The sequence below is a fragment of the Triturus cristatus genome, chromosome 4_1 (genome assembly GCF_964204655.1).
Source record: "Triturus cristatus chromosome 4_1, aTriCri1.1, whole genome shotgun sequence".
Classification (NCBI taxonomy): Eukaryota; Metazoa; Chordata; class Amphibia; order Caudata; family Salamandridae; genus Triturus; species Triturus cristatus.
The window spans coordinates 89,108,417-89,131,488 of record NC_140585.1 but is presented as its reverse complement, the minus strand read 5'-3'; the positions used below and the strand labels follow the sequence as shown (position 1 = coordinate 89,131,488).

The 23,072-nt window shown below is 45.8% G+C and overlaps 1 protein-coding gene across 3 annotated transcripts in view; it reads right to left on the bottom strand.

Annotated features, from left to right (window-relative positions):
• The window catches only part of LOC146839625 (membrane-spanning 4-domains subfamily A member 4A-like), a 174,183-nt gene that overhangs the window by 141,085 nt on the left and 10,026 nt on the right, over positions 1-23,072 (bottom strand). Inside the window, exon 1 of one of the 3 annotated variants that reach the window (XM_085651708.1) lies at positions 11,770-11,913. The exons of 1 other annotated variant lie outside the window; for it this stretch is intronic. The gene's annotated coding sequence lies outside the window, so the exon portion shown is untranslated. Of the gene's footprint in view, positions 1-11,769; positions 11,914-23,072 lie in introns of those variants that run through there. One more of the 3 variants, XM_085651710.1, reaches the window with a different exon arrangement.

Here is a 23,072-nt window from a genome sequence, read left to right as displayed (position 1 = left end):
TTCCAGTGTATAGTCCATCCCCTGTAGGGAAATGGACCACCTGAGCAATTTAGGATTTTCTCCCTTCATCTGTTTTAGCCATAAGAGGGGCTTATGGTCTGTCTGAACAATGAAGTGAGTACCAAGTAAGTATGGCCTCAACTTCTTCAGAGCCAAAACCACAGCAAAGGCCTCCCTCTCAATGGCTGACCAACGTTTCTCTCTGGGGGTCAACCTTCTGCTTATGAAAGCTACTGGTTGATCCTGACCTTCATCATTCAACTGTGACAGTACAGCCCCTAGCCCCAACTCAGATGCATCTGTTTAGATAATTAACTTTTTGGAGTAGTCAGGACTTTGCAGAATGGGAGCAGTGCACATGGCCTGCTTCAGGTCATTGAATGCCTTTTTGACAGCTAGCTGTCCACTGAACCTTTTTGGGCATTTTCTTAGAGGTTAAGTCATTCAGGGGTGTCACTATTGATCCATACCCCTTGACAAATCTTCTATAGTACCCAGTCAGGCTTAAGAAGGCTCTCACCTGAATCTGGGTAGTTGGAGCATCCCAGTCCATTATGGTCTGGATTTTGCTCTGTAATGGTTGAACCTGGCCTCCACCTACAAGGTGACCCAGGTACACAACTTGACTCTGCCCTATCTGGCACTTGGTAGCCTTGATAGTTAGGCCCGCTTTTTGCAGGGCCTCCAAAACATTCCTCAGGTGGACCAGGTGATCCTCCCAGGTGAAGCTAAAGACAGCAATATCATCTAAATATACTGCACTATAGTCTTCCAGGCCTCTAAGGACTTGATTCACCAACCTTTGGAAAGTGGCAGGTGCATTCTTCAAACCAAAGGGCATTACCACAAATTGATAGTCCACTAGGGGTAGAAAATGTTGTCTTTGGCTTTGCATCATCAACTAGTCTGATCTGCCAGTAGCCAGCTGTCAGGTCAAATGTGCTTAGAAACTTAGCTGAGGCCAAAGTATCTATTAGCTCATCTGCCATGGGGATGGGAGGGGCATCAGTCCTAGTGACTGCATTGAGAACCCTGTAGTCTACACAAAACCTCATTTCTCTCTTGCCATCTGTGGTGTGAGGTTTAGGTACCAGGACTACTGGACTAGCCCAAGGGCTAACTGAGGGTTCAATCACTCCCAAATCCAACATCTTTTGGACCTCTCTCCTTATACAGTCCCTGAGATGGTTAGGTTGCCTGTAGATCTTATTCTTCACAGGCAGAATGTCCCCAGTGTCCACATCATGAGTGCACCAGGTGGTCTGACTTGGAGTCAGAGAAAACATATGTCTGAACTGGCTGAGAAGTTTTCTGCAGTCAGTTTGCTGCTGTGCAGTAAGGCTGCCTGCCAAGGCTACACCATCAACTGACCCATCATCAGGGTTCTGAGAAAGCAGGTCAGGGAGTGGGTCACTCTCTTCCTCCTGTCCTTCATCAGTAGCCATGAGCAAGCCCATGTCTGCCCTGTCAGCATATGGTTTTAGTCTGTTGACATGAAGTACCCTGTGGGGACTCCTAGGGGTTCCAAGGTCCACCAAGTAGGTGACCTCCCCTTTCTGTTCACCAATTGTATGGGGGCCACTCCATTTGTCCTGGAGGGCTGCTGGGGCCACAGGTTCCAACACCCACACTTTCTGTCCTGGCTGGTACACAGTCAGTACAGCCTTTTGGTCATGCCAGGAATTTTGTAATTCTTGGCTAGCCTCAAGGTTTTTGGTTTCCTTTTTCATGTACTCAGCCATCCTGGAGCGGAGACCAAGTACATAGTCCACTATGTCCTGTTTGGGGGCTTGAGAGGTAACTCCCATCCTTCCTTAACCAGACACAATGGACCCCTGACAGGGTGACCAAACAAAAGTTCAAAGGGGCTGTATCCAACCCCTTTTGAGGCACCTCCCTGTATGCACATAAAAGGCAGGGTAAGAGTATGTCCCATCTTCGCCTAAGCTTTTCTGGGAGTCCTTTAATCATGCCCTTTAAGGTTTTGTTGAACCTTTCAACTAAACCATTGCATTGTGGGTGATAGGGTGTGGTGAACTTGTAGTTCACTCCACACTCCTTCCACATAGCAGTCACGTAACTAGACATGAAGTGTGCAACCCTGTCAGATACTACCTCCTTAGGAAAGCCTACTCTTGAGAATACACTCAAGAGAGCTCCTGCCACCACAGGTGTTGTAGTGGTCCTTAGGGGAATGGCTTCTGGGTACCTGGTGGCATGATCCACCACCACCAGTATAAATTTGTGCCCAGCTGCTGTTTGAGGATCCATGGTTCCAATAATGTCAATCCCAACCCTCTCAAAGGGAACCCCCACCACAGGTAAAGGTATCGGGGGCCTTTGTGGTTCCACCTACCTTTCCACTGGCTTGGCAGGTCACACAGGAGCGACACAACTCCTTAGTGTCTTCAGACATGTGGAGACAGTGAAAGTGAGGGACAATTCTGTCCCAAGTCTTGTTCTGGCCCAGGTGTCCTGCTAGAGGAATATCATGGGCTAGTGTTAATAGGAAGTCCCTAAACTTCAGAGGTATAACCAACCTCCTGGATGCACCAGGCTTGGGGTCTCTACACTCTGAACAAAGGAGTCCATCATCCCAATAAACTTTATGGGTGCCACTAGCATTCCCAGCAGCCTCATCAGCAGCTTGTTTTCTGAGGGGTTCAAGAGAGGGGCAGGGTTTCTGTTCCTGGCTCAGATCAGACCTGGAAGGGCACCCTGTCCCCAAGAACTCCACCTGGTCAGGTTCAAGCTCCTCTGGGACAGTTCCTTCTTCAGGCTCAAGATCATCTCCCTGAGGAGACTGATCTGCAATCTGAGTCAGGTGGGAAGGCACTGCCTTAACACTACTGCTCCTCCTCTTGGGAGACACCTGGTCCATTATTCCAGAATTCAGGCCCTGTCCAGCTTTAGACATTTTGGCCTGTGACCTACTCACAGCAAAGACATGAGAAGGGATCCCTAAAATGTCTGCATGTGTCCTGAGCTGCACTTCAGCCCAAGCTGAAGATTCTAGATCATTGCCAAGCAGGCACTGTACTAGTGGGTCTGTACTTACCACAACCTTCTTAAGGCCAGTTACCCTTCCCCAGGAGAAGTTAACAACGGCCAGAGAATGGTCTGTTCTGACATTGCTAGCATTGGTCACTTGGTACATTTCACCAAGTATAATCTGCCCAGGATCCACAATATCTTTTGTCACCATTGTGACACTTGATCCTGTATCCCTGAATGCCCAAGCTTCTACTCCATTTATTAAAGGCTGTTGCCTGTATTTGCCCAGATTACTGGGACTCACAGAGGGGGACATATCCATGCCCCCATCTCAGACCAACACAGCCTGAGTTGGAGCTCTGACTAGGCCAGAGTCTACCTCAGAACCCAGGGTCAACCCTACTACACCCTTATTCTGGACATTGCCACCACCTATTGTAGCTGTACTAGGGGGAACAGTTGCCTTAGGGGCAATGGTGGCTGAAGTAGATTCTTTGGACTTGGTGCAGTCACTGGTCCAGTGAGTTTTCTGTTTACAGATTTTGCACCCAGGTTTCTTTTGGCCTTTTCCCTTGTTAAACTGTGAATCCCCACCTGAAGAAGATTTTTGGGGGCCTTGTGAAGACGTCTGGTCTTTACCCTTCTCACCACCCTTATCAGAGTTTTTAGGATCTTGCTTCTTGGGTTCACCACTTTGGTTCTGTACCTTCTGCCTCACCCTGGTTCTGACCCACTTGTCTGCCTTCTTTCCCAGTTCTTGGGGAGTGGTCAGATCTGAGTCCACCAGGTACCGGTGCAACAGCTGGTTTTGACAATTATTAAGGATCTGCTCCCTCATAATTAAATTGTACAATCCTTGATAGTCATGCACTTTACTGCCAAGTAGCCAACCTTCCAGAGCCTTAGTAGCACAATCTACAAAGTCTACCCAGTCCCGAGTCTGTGCTTTTTGGGAATCCCTGAACTTTAACCTGTATTGTTCAGTGGTTAGGCCGGACCCATCAATTAAGGCACTCTTCAGACTGTTGTAATCATCTGACTCCTCTTCTCTAACAGTGAGGAGTTTATCTCTACCTTTGTCTGCAAAGGAGAGCCATAAGATTGCTGCCCACTGCTCCTGGGGGACCCTTTGTACTTTACAAGCCCTTTACAGTGCAGTTATCCATTTGTGGATGTCATCCCCACTCTGGTAGGGAGGGACAATCGTATTCAGGTTTCTATGGTCATGAGACCTCTCCCTATCTCTAGGGATGTTGCTGCCACCATGGGACTCTATTCCCAACTGTTTTCTAGCTCTGTAGAGCTCTAGGGCCTTATCTAGGGCTACTTGCTTTCTTCCGATTTCAAGCTGAGCTTCCTCATACTTAAGCAGTTTCTCCCTTCTCTCCTGAGAGGTGTCCCTCCTATGAGAGGAGATTGAGGTCCCTATTGATGAGTTAGAATGGTTAGACTCCACTGAGGGAGATCGTGACCTTCTTGGCCTACCACCAACTCTCCCAGGAGGGACAAAGAGGGGTCCATTTTGGTCCTCTCCATCACTGTCTTGGGGAGCTGGATTTTCCAGGTCCAGATCATTGTCATCTGCCTGGCCAGCCTCAGAGGTCAGGTCATGGGGAATTTCACCCCTAGGCCTTTCCTCAGGTGCTGTCCCACCCACTCTGCCTACCCCACCAGATCCAAAAGATCTGCTAAGGTCATCCAGCCTGAGTACCTCTATGAGATGCTGGGTGGTTGGACTTTTGCCTGTCTTCCGTTTCCTAGTTGTACATAATGCTCTCAGTTCCATGAATGGGTGTCTATCATGCTGGGAATCTTGAAGTCCATTGGCTTCTGGCAAGGATCTTCTGGTTCCTGGCCTTGAAGACATTACTAGTGTGGTGTGGTGTATCGCACCACCTACTCTAGTGTGGCCTACTAAACTCTCTTGAGTTGTAGAAAGTGTGTGCTATCCCTTAACACACAACTCTAAGTTCAGTAGATCTTACTGTATTCTAAAGCTTGTATTATATGTACCTAGGGTACCTTTAGTGGTTTTCAGTTAGTTACTAGTTACAGTGGGCACCTTGTATCAGTCCAAACAACCCCTTATTGGTTATAAGTTAAAGACAACCTTTATTGAAAGCTATCCTAGTGGTAGCTATGGAGAGCAGCCTTCAGGCTAAGTCTTGAAGGAATGTAGAGCAGCTTGTTTTACCAGTCTATAATCTCTTGAGTCACTAAATGCTAGATATCCACACCAGGTATATATATAAAATATATGTATTTATTACTAAACACACCCTCCTAGTCTCTTTATGAGACTAGAGGTCAAAACACATAAATTACAGTTCAATAATCACAGTAAAATAGCACCAATACACGTCAGGCCCTATGGGCGAGCCAAACCATATACTAAAATAGTGGTATAAAAACCACGACTTAACTAGACACAAGGCCTAGAGCCTGTAGAATATCTGGGACTCCAAGGTAGTGACACAGGGGCCCCACAGGGGCCGTGTGCAGTGTGTGAACACAGCCGCGAGCTCCCGTTAGCTTCTATGGGGAAAGTCACGGTTAGATTTTTAAAGATCAGGGACACTTAGAAATGAGTCGGGACCAAACCCTTTTGGACTTAGGAAGTTCTAGGGTTAGCACCCACAAGAGCTCCGGAGTACTCGTGTTAATACCACCCAGGGAAGGCGGGTGCATAGGTGCCTTTTGGTGTCGGGTCTCGTCATCGATTTCAATGGGAGCTGGCGAAGAAGTGCTGCTGCTGTGAAGATGCAAAGTGTACGAAGAGATCCAAGCCTGGATCGAGGATGAGAAAAACCTGAACACAGAGGGGACAGAGTTTGGGTCACTTGCCAGTGACCAGGAAGGCGATGAGCAGATGCCCACCGATGTCGGTGATTTCAGGTGAAAGAGGTGAAGCTTCACTCTTCAGCCACGAGGTCCAGGAGGCATCGAGGATGACCAGGAGCTGGATTCGAGCTGTCCCACGAAGGATGTCGAGTGCTGCAGCATCAGTGCCCGGATTGGACACAACAAGCCTTGGCAACAGCAACCCACATAGAAACGACCGGCAAGGTCTGTGGGACTCACCACTTGGATGGGAGTCAGGGTGCGTCTGGAGCAACCAGAAAAGCCCAAGGAAATGCAAAGTTACCCCCTCAGGGACCCACCAGTCAACGGACCAGGGATCGCGAAGGGACCTTGAGATGAAACACAAAATGGTGGCCCACGGGTCACTCGGAATGACCAGGACGACAATCTTTGGTGGATTCAGTGCTCGAGGTGGGGGCTACAAGTTAGTCCAAGCATGACTTTAAGAGACGTCGAGAAGTCAATGCACTTGCAGAAATGCACGGTGACCAGGAGTTCCGGTTCCACGCTACTCTCGAGGGCTGCGGGTCTCAGCTTTGCTGGGGACTCGGGTCGGCCTCTGAGATGTCTGGAAATCCTCTTCCTGGGCTGCAATTACTTCAAAGTTCGGCAGGGGCTTCGATGATGCAGACTGGCAAATTGCTTCGTTGGTGCCTGCCAAGCAGGGGAGTCACTCCTTGACCCCAAGGGAGATTTCTTCAGTCCTCTGATCTTGAGCAGAGCGTCGAAGGTCCAGGATTCAGCTTCAGAATTTCGTCCAGGGTAATCTAAAGTCCTAAGGACAGGGGTCCCATACTTTTACTAACGTAGGGGGTTGGACATACTCTGGAGACCCACCTATGGGAGGGTTTGGAAAGAGGGGTGGCTACACCCATTTCCTTTGTCCAGTTTCGCGCCAGAGCAGGGGCTGGAAGCCCCTGAACCGGTTTGAGCTGGACTATGCACAGGGACACCAAATGTGCCCCGCAGGACTTCAAAGCACTCAGAGAGTGCTCCCACCCAGCCCCAATACACATAAGCTTGTCTAGGAGGTGGTTACACCTCCCTGTGACAGGAAACCTTTGTCCAGGCCTCCCCTGCCGGAGTTTCGGTCAGCAGCAGGAGGCCAGACCCGTGTCTGTGGCTGCAGCATTAATTTTGTGATGCCAGTGCTCTATTAAGTTTCTACCGGGTATACCAATGCTGTCATGTCTCCCCCTCTAGAAGGGTGGGATCATACTCCCACACCAGTTACTGGTGTGGGGGTATGGCTTCAAGGGGTTTGACACCAAACACGACATGTTTCCATGCAGCCAGTCCAAAGTTAGCATTTACCGTTTGGTTATAATGCACTTGGTCAGGCTGCACTACCAACAGCATCAGAGAAGGGTCTCCGAACGCTGCAGAGGGGCTCTGCTCATGCAGGGGCACCCTCTCACATATGAACCAAGCACTCTGCCTTCAGGATTGATAAGGCCTGCCATAGGAGTGACTTATAGGTTTATATGTGGGTATATGGTGAGATATAGTGAACCTATATCTCTGTAAGGGGTGCATGCACCACCTTACCCAGGCTGCAGTAGAAGTCCAGTGGTGTCATTCTGGGTGGCTTTCCAGGGGTTTCATAATACATGCTTCAGCCCCTGGTAGGCCTCTGGGGTACCTATGCCCTGGGTACATAGTATACCATATACTAGGGGCTTACAGGGGCACCTCAGTTCCAATCTGAACTGTACCTAAAGTACATGGAATAATTTTAGAGAGGCAGCAGCTAGGCTGGGGCCCTGAATAGCAGGGTCCCAACCAGACTAAAGTCGAAAAACAGTGAAACACCTGCAAAAATTGGGGGTAAACATGTGAAGCAGATCCTACTCTCCTACACGCGCCGCCCAGTGTTTAAATTGAGTCAGCCTCAGCACAGCAGTAGCTGCACACAGTGGGGTTGGGTACAGTTGCGGAGGTGATCATTTTGATGACTTTACCACACAGCAGTGCAAACAGGGCTGCCATTGCCGCAGCCTCCCATAATATTTTCCTCATTATGCAGCCACCTGCTTGCACTGCCACATATATGCCATATGTATGTTATGCAGACACAATCTGAGGCACGAACAACACATTTATCAGACAACGGATGCATATTAAAGGCCTGCATATTGTTTACAAGCCAGAGGCTGTGAACCCTTTGCAAATATCAGAGACCTGCTGAATATATTGAACATATATTAAAAGCTGTTAACTGTTTTTTTCAGAGACTATACGAACTTGAATACCTTGCCAACATGCACACTGTTCACGTTGTAGGGAGCTTCCTGCACACTATGCATATCTGACTGTGTAGCATGCACATATGATGCAGATTGATGGAGTTAAAGCTTGATACTCATCCATTGACAGCAACTCTGTTGGCTGTACGCCCAGAGAGCTCTTAACTCGTCAAGTTCCAAATACGTACCATACAAAATGTATGCCATTTTGTATATCTCAAGTGTTCGTTTTTGAGTGAAGAGCAGCAGAGAGCTATGCAATGAAAATGTTTTATGTTGTAGGTGCATCTCAAAAATGAGATCCTGTACTTGATGTGATGGGGTCAAGAGGAGACCAGATTACAGAGCCAGAAAGTTGTGAATGGGTGCATCGTGATTTTTACAGTACCATGTGCATCTCCTATTTTCACATTTCCTAATCCATTTGCAAAGGATCAAATTCAAAGCCCTCTGCCTGGCCTACAAGGCTCTCGATGGAATTGGCCCAGAGTTGTCTGCCAAAATCTTTCAAGTGAGACCTTCCAGGCAGGAACCTCAGGTCCACTGGCTCTGGGCAAGTGGTACTCCAGAGATATAAATGGGCAAACTGGGGAGGCAGAGTTTTTGTCATCACCACAGCCAAGGAATAGAATAAGCTTTCTCCCCACATCAGATCCATTCCTAACCTACGTATTTCCAGAAAAGCCTTAAAAACATGGCTCTTTCCTAAATAATCACTAATAGGGTTCCTTGATTTCCTCAGCCGCAGTGATAGCGCCTTGGCACCTTCGAGCAATTGTTTGTGCTTTATAGATTCAGGTAACATAACATGATATACATTTACAATTTAAGTCACTGGAACAAAAAAGTGATTCACCCGAAGCAAACTGTGTTAGTCAAGCAGTGAATCTACAATCCCATGCCACCCCAATGCACCCTTATCTTTAAGATGCATCACATTCATATTTGGCAAGTTTGCTTACAATTCAACAATTTGCATGAATTTCCCTAAATATCTGCAGGGAAGAAAATATCTAAATCTGTAAATGCAATAACAAATAATTGATATGCGTTAAAACTTTGTCAGAATTTCCATGTCCTCAGGAGAATAATATCACAATTGAAATATACAATAGAAAATGCAGTGCGCAGCAGTATATCTTAAAAAATATCCCTATATGTTGAAGTCCACGTCTATGTGACCCCAATCAAGTTTGCTTGTGAACCCTTTGTTTACTACTTTTCTGCTGTTTTGTTCACGGGAGCTAGGCCCACCAAAATGTATGCTCCTGGCTACAGCCCTGGTTGCACTACAGGGAGGGAAATTACGCGGCACAGTCTGCACTTGATTCCTTGTGTAAAGTTACATTTTATCATTTGCTGATTGCACTTTGTGTGTGGCAGATTATGTATTCAGTTTTCTAGTGGCGCCTGTCTCTCCTTCCTCTCTAATGCCTATGATTCCTTAAACTCAGACAGGTGAACTCAGTGCAAGCTCCCGCACTTAATTGTCAACACCGGCACTTATGACAGCCTGCCACATGGTGGCGCAGTTTGTTTTATTAAGAGATGAACACAACAACAGTTGTTTATTAATTGAATACACATTAAAAATGACTAATACCTGCCACCCAAGCCATTCATATAGCTCTGGGAGTCTGGGATAGTCTGAAGTGATGCACTTGTAGGAATGTGATGTGAGTAGATGTGTTTGTAATGTCACCTGCAGCACTGGCTGGGCAATGGGTGGTGCAAACTACAGTGGCCTCCTGACGAGGGGCCCTGGCACTTATCTTTTTTTTACAAATGTGGCACTCTCTCACTGAGTTTAAGGAGCCACACATAATATAGCCTGAGAGCCCGCCATAGCGGGCTGTACTGGCCATTAAAGGCCAAAGCTGGCCTTTAATGGCTGGTAGAGCCCGCTACCGAGCGCTCTTAGGCTATTAGAACATTTTGCCCCTAGAAGGCAGAATGTTCACATTTTTAAAACAAAAACCTCACCGAGCCCAAGGGGGAAATCCCCTCAGGCTTCGTGAGGCGTTTGTTAAACATTGGAATATTGAAGCTCTGGGCTTCTACTGCAAAAGACACACATTAGATGGACAGAATGCAGAACAAATCAAAACATTCACCCCCAGTCAAGATCTGGGTTAAATCCATTATTCTTTTGCTCACCATGCCACCCCAGTTTAGACCTGGCCATATGCAAATCAGTCTTGACCCTGGGCCTCATGGGAACAGTCCAGCCTGAACTGCCAAGCCAGGTCCTCCTTGGACCGGAAACAAGCATCCTAGGACCGGTTTCGGGGTTTCACTCCTCTTTAGCCAAGATAGGTTGATTCTACCGGCCATTCGAAGCCAGGAGCACTCCATTGTTTTTAATTGAACTCCCAACATTCCAGTGTTCTAATGAAGAATCCATAACGGAACCATTCTCCCTGAGGTTTTTGCTTCCCCGAAGGGGCAATCCTGTCTCTTGTCACATTATTGCAGAAAGCACTATCTGCACGTACTTAGCAGGACCGTCAAGGTCCTTCTTGGAGGCAGAGGCTCTTGTTTACTTCAAATCAAATCAAATCAAGGGCATTTGTATCGCGCACAAATCACTCTTGGCGCTTGCAGACAGCTCTGGAAGGAAACGGACTTGAAACTTAATTTTGAAAAAGCCAGGTCTTCAGCTTTTTGCGGAAACTGCTGTGGTCTGACATACTGCGGAGATAGTGAGGCATTTTGTTCCAAGATGCTGGGGCCAAGGAGGAAAACGCACGGCCCCCTTGCCTAGCAGTATGAATTCTGAGGGGGGTGAGCAGAGCCGAATCACTAGAGCGCAGCATCCTGGATGGTTGACACCATCGTAACTTTGACAGCCAATATTTTGGGCCGACTCCGTACATATGTTTATGAGTTAGACATAGAGTTTTAAAGAGGGTTCGTTTTTTCACTGGAAGCCAGTGGAGAGTATTTAAACATTTGCCGACGGGGATCTGTATGGGCGGTCAAGGACTAATCTAGCGGCCGTGTTCTGAAGAGCCTGAAGTCTGTTTTTGAGGTCAACATTTATTGACACAATAAGGCATTGCCATAATCCATTCTATTAATGATCAGTCCTTGTATTATGGGTCTGCGTGCCTCTAAGGGAAGCCATTGAAAAACCTTACGAAGGCTCCGCATAACACCAAAACAGGTGCCAATGACATGATTAACGTGCCCCCTCATGGATAGACAGTTGTCTTGAAGTCTATCCATTGCAGTATACTTGCTAAATTTATTTTCTAAAATCCTTTTTTAAGGTTAAGTAAAGCTCTTGGAACTTGAAAACCAGTGATTAAATTGTAAATAATGAATGCTGGAGCCCATGTTCAGTGCAATTAAATGTCGGTGCACCGAATACCAAGGCTGGTAATCTTGAATCCCCCTTGTTCCTTTTTAATTGACTACCAACCCTCCGGCGCCATTTAGCTCACAATTGCAGGTTTCTGCTTTCTCCCTTGGTGACGGTTTTTCCATCTTACTCTTCCTTCTTCTATCCTCACTAAGTATTGTCCCTCTCTTGCTCTTGATAAATGTCTAGTGAGGAAAACTAAGTGCCAGTCCCCAGAAATGAGCGCTGGTGGACCCCACCAGGAGCCACCGGCTCAAATTAAGCACTGACAGAAACTAATGAGAGATAAAGGAAGCACTGCACCTGATCAGAGGCTCCAGTTTGTACCAATGTTCGTCCGCGGCAGATCCAGCTGCAGGAAGGAACAGCACGGAGGTTGTTGCGACACTTGCAATCAACAACTACCCGGTGCTAAAGTGCACTCCCGCCTCCCGTCATCTTCAGTGCAGTCATCTGAAGGCAGGGCTTTCAGATAAAGCCACACCTGTCATTTTCCACTGGACCGTGACCTGCTGGCCAGACTGAGACACATGACTGTAGAAGCACCAATGGTTACTGTATTCTGGATGCTGTAGACTTGGTTTCTTTGTGTTAAACTAATTATACTGATACACCTGACGACTTTGATTTGTAGGTGAAAATTTCAGGTCAGGAAAAAGTGTCTGTGTATGGTCTCCCTAAGGTGACATTACCTCCACATCCCTCTTCCTCATCCCAGTCCAACACGAGCTCTGACCCATCTAACTGACAGTATTTACTTTCCCCAGCCAAACAATTTCTCAAAAAATGAAAGTTCGGTAACTTTGATGCTGTGCCCAGGGCACAAGTCCTAAAAAAAGAAGTGAGGGGGGGGACTAACCAAGTTAGGAAGTATGAAGCTGACATTATGGCACATGACATAACAGTGCGTGACCGTGACATCGCATGTGCCATCACAGGAAGTGCATCACAACTCATGACCTCACATGAAGTAGCATCACAAGAAGTGACATCAGATCTTAAGACCTCACAAATATGTTTAGCAGGTCTATCATGAGTGCATTTGAGTGCATCTGATGCATTTGCTTCTTGCAACAGCAAAGCTGGAGAAGCTGATTAAGTGGTCCAAGGAGGTCCATAAATGGATGGCTCCTATAAAGAACATTGTGACCCCAGCATGCAGGGGTCAGAATAAGCCCTTTAGAGAAAGGAGTCAGAGCCAGGATGCCCCCCTATCTGACAAAGCCTAGCTCCAGTCCTCCTTTAAAGCTTGACCTACTCTCCCAAAGACATGACTACCCATTTCCAAAGTCAGTCACAATAGTGTCCTGCAGAAGGAGGTCTACAGAACTTTTTGAAGAGCTGGAGTTCCTCAGTATTGGAGCCCTGGGGTCTCATTTACGATGCTCCTAGCGACACTTTTGTGCCGCCAGGTCGTCAATTTTTCACACCTAGTTGCCACAATGTGTCGCAGCATATTTATAAGGCCAGGCAAAGCCACTTTACGTGGCTTTTCATGGTCTTGTAAATATGTGCTCCTTTCATGCAGAACACTGTGTTAAAAGAGCATTGCATGGATGTTGTTGTGGGTGTTCTCTTGCAACACCAATATAATCTGAAGCATTCCCAGATTTACGAAGGATTGTGAACCTGGAAATGTGTCAGATTCTAATGCCACCCCAGGGGAGGCGTTAGGGAGGTACAACGAGGAGAAATACCCTCCTTTTCTCCTCGTTTTTGCTTCTTTCTATGTGTGTTGCATCCTGCAGCACACATAGAAAGAGGAAAACACCTCTTGTGTTTATTTTTGTGTAGGAATTTGTCCATTCCTATACAAAAACAAACATTCCTACAATGTAGACACCCTTGCTCCATGGTGCACGGGTGCCTGCATTACCGCATGGCAGCCCATTGTACACCAGCGCTGGGGAAAAGGCCAATAATGTGCTGTATCTCATAGATAAGTCTCATTCCTGTCCTTTTCTTTTGACACAAGGCAGCGTAGCACGATTCCTTGCGGCTCTGCCCTGCGCCAAAACCTTGCATATGAGGTCCCTAGTTTCTATAGGCTTCAAGATTCAGTTCACAGACCCTCCACTCGCAATCTTCTATTCCACTACTGCCCTTCAAAGCCCTCTTCAGTGTCAGGCTCCCCTTCATGGAATTCAGGATCTGCTGGCAAAAGCTGTTATTGCTCCTGTTCCAGAACAAGAGTTTTAGCACGGAGGCTACTCTATTCTCTTTCTGCTGCAAAAGAAGTCAGAAGAGCTGTTGAAGCAGGTTCTATCAAAAAGGAGAACATTGAGGCTTGCCACTCAGGAACAGTTTAGGTTTAATTAAACAATAACGACCAAGATTAGCAACCACAACTCTTACAGCTGTGTGCTGGACTTCAACTTGCATTAGGTACATGGCATGCTTTATACTGTACAGCGGGTGCAATAAAGAGAAGCTTGCCGCCCTTCGGGCAGGAAATACTGGTACAATGGGCCATAACTTGTGTGTTTAGATGCATGATCCCAACCTGATAGAAGGGGCCATAAATAGGATAGGATAGGATATCATTTATAAAGTGCACTAATACCAGAGCGTGACAAGGCGCTATAGCAGACCAAGTGGACACAGGATTAAAGGCAAACAAGCAGCAAACCTAAGATGAAAAAAACCCACCAGGTCACATTCTTAGGTGGTCATGTGTATCGTGGGGGCTATCTAGGCAGATGCTTACAATTGGGCATTGTTTGGCCTTATCTGATGAATGTAACTGACTGGTTGTTCTGGTACTGCGCCCCTGGGCCAAATGCAGACCCTCTGCTGTGCATTTGTTTGTGTTTATGAGTGTGTGCATCTGACTTGTTTCTTTAGGTATTACATCCTGGGGCCATATGTGATTTATTGCTGCAATCTTCCAGGTGTGTTTGAGGCTTGCTCGATATCTGGTGTTTCCATCATGGGAAACTCCAGGGGTGGAAAAAGGGCGTCTGGGTTATGCTGATCTAATAAAGGGTCACTCTGAAACTGTAACAAGTGTTTTATATTTAATTTGGGTAGTGCAGGTAACAGTTTCTCTGCAGTGTGCTGGACTCCTAAAAGTGGGACCTTTTTATAAATTGATCTGATGCTAACATTACTTTTATCTTAAGCGAATCAATGTTTCCATTCCCCATATTACTTTTAAAAAGTAATGCTTCAATCCTTACTTCTTTTAGTTGCTCAAGGGTTTTTTTGGACTTTGATGGACCTCAAAGAGCCTGATTTACTTATTACAATATAGCCAGACTCTTCAAGGTGCCTGTGTATTTGCACCCTCTGTCACCATAATCAACTTTGAGTGTTACCTTTTGGGTGGACATCCGCCCCAAGGATATTCACAAAAGTCCTGGCACCTTTGATGGGTATTCCACATTCTAAGTGCATCAAAATAGTAATCTAGATGACTGATTAATTTTTGCCTTTTATTTTACCAAGCGGTCTAAAGGCATATCACTTGGTTTAGTCTTATGGGTTCATAATTAATTGGTAGAATTCTTGTCTACTCCCCACTCAGCATCTTCAATTCATCAGGGCAATGTTTTGCTCCAGTGCGGGACACAATGTTCTTCCCTAGTCTGAGAGCAATGCAGTAAAAAACACAGGAAACAGCTAGGGCTTGTTTGAGGGTGTGGGGAAATGGCTGCCTCCATAGTGGATGTTACCTTGGTCTGAATCACTCCAATCCTTAGTTTGATACTCTCATGCTCAATGGAGTCCATTTTCCCAGAAAAATGAGACCTTGGTTCCTGTGACTCCTCAGATCCATAAGGCTCTCCAATAATGGTTTTTTCCAGAGCACCTAGGCAGAGGAAGTATCTTTCCCCTACTCCACTCCTGATATTAACCATGTATGCCAGCAGCACAGTTTGTGGATCAATCCTGCGTGAATTCTATGTTAAGGGTCGATGGTCCCCAAAAGAGAAGCTGAATTCTGGAGAGATTTGTCTGCCACCTTCTGGGCTCTGTTGCATTTTCAGTTGAGGTTTTGTGGTGACATAGTTCAAATAAGGATTAACAACCATGTGGCACCATCTCTTGTAACTCACCAAGGCAGCACGAGGAGTTCTCGTCTGGTTTCTGTAGTCCCCAAAACTATTCTTTTGAGTCCAACTTTCTCTCTCTGATTGAAGTATATCTACCAGGTAGGGAGAATGGGCTTGCTTAATATTTCCAACCTTGATGATGTTGAGCTTGTGCTCCAATCTGTCCCAGAAGAGTACGACTGGGCTCAGACAACAGTAACTTTCACACTGCAGAGCAACACTCTCCATTCCAACTTTTGTTCTATCTCCAAATTGATACTTGTATAGCGCACTACTCACCCGCAAGGGTCTCAAGGCGCTTGTATCTCCAAGGGCCTGGAGGCTAGATTCCCTTTCTCTGCCATGGCCTTGCAGCCTTATTTATGCACTCTTTCTAATTCCAGTGATAACCAGAATATTGTGAAAGATTTAGGCCCAACAGGTATGACTTCTTCAAATAGTACTGTGTTGGCCTAGATAACTCTCTTACTCTCTGCTCAATCTCAGTCATCAGTGAAGCCCATCCAACCTTTCTCGTATGTATTTCTGCACTCCCTTAGGAAGTCTCACACATCTTTGGATTGGGGTCTGGAACTTGAGAGGTTAACTTTGTAAACATAAAGCTGTTTTCCTAAGGATGCACTATGCATTCAACTGTCTTGCATACCTGATACTTTCAGAGTTTATGCTAGGCAATAGCCACATTTTGAGTTTCGGTATTCTTCCAGAGGACTACTTGCTTCTCCTTGTGGGCCTATGAAGATTCCAAACTTTCTTGGAAACAGTGTTTGTTAGGTTTAGCCATGTCCAATTTAAGGAGCCTATGGGCTACAATCAAAGCTTTTAGTAGATCAGAAGTTCTTCTTCCTAATTGTTAATTTACCATCTCACATCTTCCAGAGTTTTTTCACCGGCATCCAGTGGTTTACTTACCTGTCCCTTCTTGGATTTTTTCTGGCTCAGCAGTTTTGCAGGAGTCTCCTTTTGAACATCTTCACTTCATAGATTTGAAATTTCTCTCAAAGTTCCATTTATAGTTATTTCTTCATATTGTCAAGGTTAGGTTGATTACATGCCTTTTTCCCTACTGTTCCTGCTCTTTTTCACTGTTCACAAGACTTAGGGCCTGATTTCGATCTCGGCGGATGTATTACTCCATCACAACGGATGTGTTACTCCATCATAACGGTGACAGTGATCCCGTCCGCCAAAATATAAATCCTAAAGGATATAATGGGAGTAATATTTTGGCAGAAGGGATATCCGTCACCATTGTGATGGAGTAACCCGCCTCCCAGATTTAATTCACACCCTTAGTGCTCTCAGTAGTTTTTCCAACTCCCTCCCTGGACTCTGAAAGTGTTTACATACCTTGAATGTGCATGGGGCTCTAGCCATTTGTGTAAATAGGACAGCAATGATTTTGTTCACCCCCCTTGGTCTTTTAGGTCAGGGTAAATGCCTAAATTCTGACCTTAGTCGATGGACCCATTTTTCCATCACTGGGGCTTAGGATTTTGCACACTCTGCCATACCAGATTCTGTTTAAAGTCGCCGTCAGGGTGGCAGCATCCTGGGCAGCCACATTGTAAAGCTGCTACATGGTCTTCTTCTCCCACCTTCATGCCACATTGCCACTTGCAGTTGGGATAAGGGTTCTCCGTAGATTCCGCTTCACGTGTGTTGAGTTCTGTTAACTCACAAATTGTCTTCGTTAAAACTGCAGTGTGTGGAGCAAGCATTTTTGTCTGCTATGTTTCATAAAACTATTTCCAGTGGGTACTTGTGGTGGTTTGGATATTTCCTCATGTTGGGATGAATGGGACGAGGAAGACAGGCAAGGAGGTAATGACCTGGTTACTTTCCAGTAATCTTCATTACAGTAATCTCTATTGCTCGGAGTACTAGTCTTCTTCATCACAATCCCTGATTTCCCAACACTCCAAACCCAATTGTGGCTGCCACAGTGCCTCTACTGTTCTTCGTATTGCAAGAAGTATTGAAGATGACCTTTGAAAGGGCAGTTTGCAGATGCTAACATCTGGGAACTAAAAGGAGATTTGTTAAATTCCCCAGGTTCATTTCTTTTTTAAAATATGTTTTTATTAAAGTATTTTGAATATGCAACCACAACTCCCCCCCACTACACAGAGAATATCATAAATATATAAATCCAATTATCCTGCTCAGTTAAACCGTTACCCAGAGTCCCTCCCCACTCCTTCTATTGCTCTTGTATCCATATTGTTAATGGGGCCCATATCCTCAAGCCTCTTTGCTTTTCGGTCCTTCTGCTGGTATAAAGCTCTTTCAAGATTTTATATGGCCAAGAGCCGAGTCAAGTCTGAAGGGAGTGTGCAGTTCCTGGCTGGGCGTGGGGGACAGGCAGGTCTTTCTTCGTTATGCCCTCACACACCCCGGGGGATGTCATGCTTCATCTTAGGGCGTTTGCCCCTCGTCAGGCCAGTGCTGCAATGCCTGACGGGCTCCCGTAAACGGGGCTCTTTATCGGGGATCTTTTTGAAGAAGCCGTTAGGTGCGTGCAGGTGTGGGGGCTGGGTAGTGCACAGGAGAGTGAGATAAAGTAAAATAGGTCTGGAACAGTCCTATTTAGGTCGAGTTTTAATGGTTTAGGTAGCTCTAGCCTGGTTAAAAACGGCGCGAGTGCCCCTATGTGGGAGTAATGTTCCTAAAGGGCTGTCAAGGTGAAGTTGGTCAACATATTTCGTGCCCAGTTTGCCCCTAACGGGACAGTTGGCACTTAATCAGGGCCGAAGTAACTAAATGTGAATGGTGCCGAGCCAGCCATTACCGAAAAGCAGGAGCCTTGGGATCAATCTAAGCAGTGGCAACACATAAACGATATGCCAAGGCTATAAACAGAAATGCTTGCACGTTCTTATCTGTCCCAAAAAGTTTACATCTTGGGCAGCTCCCCAGCGTGCAATCTTTGCCGGCATGCAAAGCAAATCAAATCATGTTTTATAATGCTGAGCTCGCAAATTTATGGACAAGAGGACATAATAAGCAAGACGGAGAGACTCCGGGAGGGTAGGGTTTAAGCAACAGAGTATTTACTGCCATCTCTGAGAGTGCTTATCGAGATCATCCTTCAGAGATATATTCAAATATCCATATATTTCTCCAAGTGGGCACGGTTTTCCCTTTAATAATCAATCCACCAAGTCCACACTAGGGAACCCAGCTGGCCCTCCACCCTTCCAGCTGAGGAAATTTCGGATTTGAAGAAATTAAAAAAATTCCCTATGACCAAAATATTATTCCCTACTAAATTCATCAAAAGAGACAATACCAGTATAGGAATAAAAGTCCCAAACCTCATAAGGGCGAGCTCTTTCAAGCAGGATATACGTGGATCTTGAAATATCTCTGGTAGTAAAAAATGATTACACAGTGTAGTATAACAATTCAGTCGGCCAATGCCCAAGTTCTTACGTAAAGCTGACCATACCTTAAACACGCATAACAGAGATTTGAATCAAACTTTCTTGTAATACCAAAATTCGACCTGTCTCCACAGACACCCCCAGGCCTCTTTCCCCAATAATATTTCAAAGGGAAAAGGAACATTTATTTATGCCTCAGGAGCGTTGTATTTATCTTGAAATAGAATTAGACTTTGCTGAAGTATAGTAGCCCAGTAATACATCTTGAGATTTGGTACCTACCATCCAGTCCTCTCCCACGGGTGTGTGAGATATTTCAAAGCCCTTCTAGTCTTTGCATAGGCCCATAGAAATCATATCATGATATCCTCAAGTTTCTTAAACCATATATTCTCCACCTCCATAGTAATGGCCCGAAAAAAGTATAAAATGTTTGGAAGAAACAACATTTCCAAAATGTTATCCTTACCCAACAAGGAGAGATACCTGCAATAGTCCCCTCTGGTTTTCCTGATTAAAGGATCAAGATTATTGCCAACAATCTTATCGACCTTGGTGGAGATATTGACTTCTAGATAAACTGCACTATCCACAACTCGAGCATCAGTCAAAAAGATATTACTATTAATCACAACTTGTGTCTTGTCATCGTTCAGCCGATATCTCGAGAATCTCCCGAATCTACAAGCGTCCTTTGCAACCTCTTTTAACGTCACATGGGGATCTGTGATGACCAATGACACGTCATCAGCATATGCCAAAACCTTTGTGTCCCACCCATTGATGTGAATTGTTAGTATTACGGGGTTGAGGTCTAGTGTCCGTATATATGGATCAATATAAATGACAAAGAGTAAAGGAGATCAGGGACATCCCTGCCTTGTCCCCCTTTGAATCGGTACTGTGCCCGAGTGGCTACCCATTACAATGACACTAGCCACCGGGTCTTTTGTATAATGCACTGACTGCTTTGATAAATCTGGGTGCAAAACTGACTCTGCGCATATATCCTACCGCCAAGAGCCCCTGTCAAATGCTTTTTAAGCATCGAATAAAATTAAAGCCATAGGGTCTCCAGGTATGGCAGAAGCATCAAAGAGGGAAACCACCCAATGAGTATGATCTGTCGTGCCCCTCCCAGTTATAAACCCGTGCTGTCTAGGGGACACAATTATACCTATCACCCTAGAGAGGTAGGGAATCAAAATGTTAGAGTAAATTTTAGTGTCCGCATCAATCAGTCTTATAGGACAATGTGACACCAGTTCCTGTACTGGTTTGGTATTTTTAGGAAAGACCACAGTATTGGCCATAGACTGCGACTTTGGGCGAACATCTCCAAGATACATTTCATTAAATAGGTCCATCAAATAGATCTTTAACGTGGCAGAGAAAACCCGATCAAATTCAGGAGGGATATTATCCGTCCCCACTCCTTTACCCAATGGTACGCTGGAAATAGCAAGAAGGATTTCTTCCCAGGAAAAGTGACTCACAATCCTCACGTTAAGAAAGTCAAGTGAAATATCTCCCCAGTACTATTGTACCCAGACCTCAGTTTCAGTATACAGGTTTGAATACAACCCCTGAAAAGCGCCACGGGTATCCTCAGGATCTCAAACTGGCCCCAGTAAGGATCCCCCACTCCTGTATTTCCTCTTGCGGCTGTTTTTGCTGAGTATGTTCATTGCTAGTTGATGACTGACCTGCTCACTAAGCGCATACACATTTTCATGCCATGCCAAATATTTATCGACTGCGCTTTTTATCAGTAATTTCAGAAATCAAAGCCTTGGCAATAGCCACCCCTTGCTGTGCCTCTTGACAGTTGTCCCCCTTCGAGACTGTTGTATTGGTTTCGGCAGTCACCAGAGTCTCGTGAAGCTTTAACAAGCCAAGCTTCTCTTTCTTCCAATGATTCACGCTATAGCGTAAGGTCTCCCCATGGATACTGGCCTTTAAAGCATCCCACACAGACCCTGCCGGGGCGCTCCCAATATTTTTGTTTCATAACAGTCGGTATCCAATTATTAATGACCTTTATGAACACCTCATCCAATAAAAGTGCAGGCTCGAAGCTCCAATTCGAGAGCTTCCTTAGCCCCCCTTTAACTACTCATTCCAATACTAATGGACTGTGGTCTGACATTATATGGGGGAAATTTCTCAAATTTGCAATCTTGACGGAGAGTGTGAGAGACAAAAAAATAATCAAGACGTCCATGTGTCTGGTGTGAGGCCAAAAATATGTATACACAACCTCTTAGGGTCAAAGGAGCACAAGTCTGCTGACTCAAAACAACACCGTATGTTGTTTAAGGAGAAAAAACCTGAATGTATGGTATACAGGCTTTCGTCAGGACCAGAGTGGGGGTGCAGAGTCCCGGTGGTATGAGCGCGCTAAGGCTAAGGCTCACCCTGCCGAGGACTGCGAGTGTGAAAAATTATATTAAAAATGACCCGCCAACAATTATAGTGGTGGAGAGAAAAGAGTTTATCCTTGTGATCGGAGGCATATCCGTATGAAGCCTCAGGGATCCCGGGAGAAGGGTGGGAGCATATGGCACACCGCCCTCATTGCTCGGCACCCGTTCGGTACCTATAGAACGCCTCTCGTGCCCGGACCGATCCGGGTCCGATCACAAGGATAAACTCTTTTCTCTCCACCACTATAATTGTTGGCGGGTAATTTTTAATATAATTTTTCACACTCGCAGTCCTCGGCAGGGTGAGCCTTAGCGCGCTCATACCACCGGGACTCTGCACCCCCACTCTGGTCCTGACGAAAGCCTGTATACCATACATTAAGGCAGAAACATGTTGACCGCCACAGAGTGAATCTGGTCTTCTAATTTTTGACCCTCACTCTTCTCCTTTTTTTTAATATTTCCAATTAGCAAAACAAATAAAATTGCCTTTTTGACTCAATTGGAAGCTTTTAAATTCACTGTCACCTCACACGAACCCCGCTCTGCAGTAACCTGGCGTTGCAGCACACTGGGATGGCATTCGGCCATACCCAGTGGAGCCCGATGATGAAGCATGTCACCAACCAGGTTGGCGAGTGAGGGCTTTATATAAAACCTATTCAGGTTTTTTCTCCTTAAACAACATATAGTGTTGTTTTGAGTCAGCAGACTTGTGCTCCTTTGACCCTAAGAGGTTGTGTATAAACCACACGGACTTCGTTGTTTTTTTAGATTTATCCCTCGAGGGGAGTAGTCGTGTTGTGTTCCCTTCCTCTCTCGTTGTTTTTGTGCAAAAATATGTATACCCATGATCCCAGGGCCTTTTGTCCTGCCAAACATCCACTTATGCATGGTCCTGAACCAAGTTACATAGTGAACAATACACAATCAGTTTTCTACCCAAGTACTTTTTACCGCCATCAAGCAACCAGTCCCCTGTGGCATTTATATGAAAGTCACCACAAATATTAATAGTTGCTGGCCACAAGGCCTGCACATTAATTAACCACTCAAAAAGCACAGGGTCATACATACTGTCCCGTACACAGCGCAAAGCATAAAGAAAGACTTTCTCTCCTAGATTTAGGCCTTGGCAGGGCATGCGCTGCTCTGCACGGCATGCTGTATTGGAGTATAGACTTGAAGCTCCGCCCACTCTCTGCCCATATTTTTCATTGGCTTGTGTCATTGTCCTTTTTAAATGCTGGCTTCTTAGTCATTAATAGGCTTGTTAGTCCCTCCTTAGTACCACCTTGTCTTCATTTGTATTCTCCCATGAGGACATATCCTTTTACCTCTGTTGTTACACAGTATGTCTTATTCAGTCTATAAGCACTATTTACTTTAATGAGTTTCTCCCTCTGCAGCCACACATGTTTTCCTGCAACATTCAGTGCGCCATGCGCGCTTTCACTTTCCGGCAGCCGGAACGATGATGGCCACTTCTTGTAATAGGTCATGCATTTACAAGAGTTTGTGCTATTGGAATTTTAAATAACAATGTCTTTTATTTATGTGTTAATTATGAAAACAGATAAATAAAAGGCATTGCCAAGGCTGCCCGGGGGGGCCACGTAGGGGACTCTCCAACAGGGCGGCCGCCTTAGTACCACAGGAAGGCACAGGAGTCAGCAGACTAGGCTCCCTGGTCTAGGGGCCAGGAGGTGAGCTGGCCGCGTCACTTCCGGCTGTGGGGG